This window comes from Passer montanus, unplaced genomic scaffold, assembly GCF_014805655.1.
Source record: "Passer montanus isolate IOZ18808 unplaced genomic scaffold, ASM1480565v1 scaffold5, whole genome shotgun sequence".
NCBI classification, from domain to species: Eukaryota; Metazoa; Chordata; class Aves; order Passeriformes; family Passeridae; genus Passer; species Passer montanus.
This window is the reverse complement of record NW_024369929.1, coordinates 12,153,022-12,156,531: the sequence shown is the minus strand read 5'-3', so window position 1 is coordinate 12,156,531 and position 3,510 is coordinate 12,153,022.

Below are 3,510 nucleotides of genomic sequence, written 5' to 3'. Positions count from 1 at the left end.
CCGCGGCCCGGAGCGCCCCGAGCCGCCGCGCCCTGCGAGCCCCCCGGCAGCCCCTGGTAGCCCTGCCAGCCCCCGGTAGCCCTGCCAGCCCCTGCCAGCCCTGCGCTCCCCGCCGCCGTGCCGTCTCCTCCCCTGCGCCCACCGCGCGGTGTGGCGGGGTCGCTCCCGGCCGGGGAGGGGGTGGGCACCGCGCAGGCGGGGCGGCTTCTCCCCGAAAGGACAAAAACTGTGATAAAATCAGACAACGGGGGCTCCCGCGCGCGGTGCGGTGGCTGTGCCTTCTCCTCCTTAAAAAAGAAAAAAAAAAAAGCTTTTTTTTTACAAGAATAACTTATCACACCCAGGTCTATTACTATCAATCGCTGTTTTAGCAGCAATGATTTCTTACGCTCCTATAAATACTGACCGTCGTAACCGCACTAGTCCTGCCACGACTCTAGATCCCGCTGGAGTTTGTGCGGGCAGAATTTATTTAAGAGCAAAACTGCAAGGTAGGTGTTCCGCTTCTGAGATGCTTGGCTGCATCTCAACCACCTTGCAACCCCTGCAAACATCCTCCTGCAGGCTACAGGCACCCTTGGGTTTTGTTACGGAGAGAAAACCTGCAGTTTCTACATAGAAAGTATGTGAAAGCTGGGAAAAACACTAAAGTAAGTATTGGCTGGACCAAAGAACCGCCAAAAAGCAACCAGGAGGTGCTTTCTCTATATCCCTGTTACCTGTTAGTCCAGTGACAGACATGGAGGGGCTGGCTGTGTCTGGGTTTAGGCAAGGCCAGCCTGGCAGAGCATCACCAAATCCAAGCACAACTCTTTCAGACCAGAAAGTTGCTGAAAATCAGAATATCTGGTGATATATGCACTGCCGAGCTGGAGAGGCACGCGATAGATTTATAATGCAGCAGAGAGAAGCAGCACAGATGTGTTGAGAGCGAGAGATACTAATTGCTTACATATTTAAAACAGCATCTTTAGTCTGAATGGGAGGCACCATTAAGCAAAACAGAGCTATTAACTGGGGCCACTTGGAAAGCTGCCATTTTCCCTTCTGTGCACGGCTTTTTTTGCATCAATTCAGAAGTACAGTGAGATACACTGTCAGTGTTGTGTGACTCCTGCCGAGGTGCCTTGCACCAGGATAAAGCTGTCCATATGTACAGGGGTGCTAACACCAGGATAGCGTATGGAGAGGCACACTGAGCACAAGACTTCTCTCTTTATCTGGATTAAATGGTGGAATGAGTGTGTTATGGCCCACGTGCTTTCCTGGGGATTCTGAAACTCTTGTAGAAAGAGGAGACAAACAAATCACCATTACATTTATAGGTAAAAAATACAACACAGGTGAGTCTGGTGCAATTATATTGTAGTGCATATATGGCAAATTTACACTCCAGTATACAGCTTTCATAATAGAGCATATTCAGGACCCTGGGGAGAAAGTGATTTTAGGTGGCATAAGTAGCCCTATAATTTACCTTCTGTGTAAATCTGAGAAAAGCCTCATTTTCCTCCCGTTTTATTCATCTTGGACTCCTTTTGCCCACCATGTTCTGGCGTTTCACAGCAGTGTGACTGGCCTGAGGATGAGGAAGCAGGCTCTGAGGTGACCTTGCTGGTGCAGGGACTGACATTGGGGCTTCCCGAGATGCAGCGGGGCACAGCACCAGTCCCCTGTGGTTCGGGAGCACCACACCGCAGCTGGCTTCTCCTCCTACACATCCTCGGGAATACAGATGGAGATATCTGCTCCTGCATCTTTCTCAGCTCCATCCCAGGTGGTGTTCCAGCCCCTTTTGTCTGATCTTTGTGTTTCAGTTGCCAATCACAGTGTCCATGTGCAAGAACAGAAATCTCGATGGAGGCTGAGGAATAAGAGGAACAATCATTCAGTGCTCGGTGGGAGTTGGTTTTCCTGGACAAGGACTCTCAGGGGCAAGGGCATCCTATCTGCTGAGATGCTGCTTCTGCTGAGGAGTAGCTTTTCTTAAAAGACACGCTGGGATTTGGCTCTGCTCCTGTGTAAGTCAATGGAAATGCTGCTATTAACTGAAATTGAAAAAAAAATCCTCCTTGCAGGGTGAGCTGAGAGTTAAGCTTGATGTCCTTCACTGGAGAGCTCCATTGCTAGGGGCTCACACAAAGAGCTCTGTGAATCCTCTACTTGGTGTCATCTGTTGCTTTATTCCTCTGAAAGATGTAGGTCAAAAAAAAAGGTCATTCTTTGATTTGGCTTCAGACACAGGGACCAGGACCTTGAATTGCAGCTGGTATGAGATGAGGAGGCAGAAAGCTGGATAGAAAATGCAGGAACAGTGCAGCTTGCTGAATTATTTTGTAATCAATTAACAAAGCTGTGTAACACCACCAAGTGTGACTCTGCGATGGAAACCTCGAGATCTCGATGCACTGCTGAGGGCTAAATTCTGCACAGTCAGGAGTCTTGCCGCAGTGATAAGAGGAAATTAATATAATAATACTGACTACAGAGAGGACAGTTTACTCTGCATTCACTCCAAGTCCATCCTTTACAGCATCCTGGCCAGATTTGGGGGAGGAGCAGATAATCCACGCTGATAATGCACCAGTTTCATGCATTGCTCATTATCCTGAAGAACTGCAGACTGCTTTGGAGCAACTGCCATAGTTCCTCAAGTGTTAGTCATTCTGCACATTCAATCCACCATGAATCTTTACATGATTCAGCTTAAACAGGTGCATAAATGTTGCAGGATTGGGTCCATAAGCATCCACAGCCTCAATTTTATGTCTCATTTGTAAGATGGGTTGCAGGAAGATGAGAGCAAACTGTCGCAAATAGACTGTTGTGGTAGAGTAATATCTTCTAAAACAGAATAAAAGCTGATTATATCTTCTAGTTCCTAATAATTTGAGGAAGTAATTCTGTATCTGGAACATTTGCAGTAAATACAATAAGGTCTACTTAAAAAAAATATAAAATGTTAGCATTGCCGCTAAAGTAACTACACCAGAACAATATTGCATTTTCTGCTTTGTAAGGAGAAGAGAAAAGAAATGGCATTTTTACATTTTCTTTTGACCTTTGAGAAATATCAGGAATATGTAATAGCCACACTCACCAGCAGTAGCTCAGAGGATTCAGAGAATAAGAGTTAAACACCTGGGGACATTTACAAACAACTGGCAGAGCGGTGATGAATTTAAGATGTGCGTATGAAAGGCACAGATACACAAAGAGTGCAGGAATAATACATAATTAAAATGCTTTTAATCTATGTGAGAAGCATCGCTGAGGTGGGTAGTGACTGCTGCACAAGCACAGGAGGGGCAGGGAACATGACCCATGAGGTTCCTGCTATGCTGTGCCAAATGCTAGAACCTGGTGCAGCGAGAGGTCTCAGGGGACCTCTCTCCATCAAATTCGTAATGCTGTAAAGCACACATAACCTTTATCGTATCTGTCAGCCAAAATGAGCAAAGTTTACAGCCCATTTTATACAGCTGAGCACTGCTCTGATGTGGCAGACGG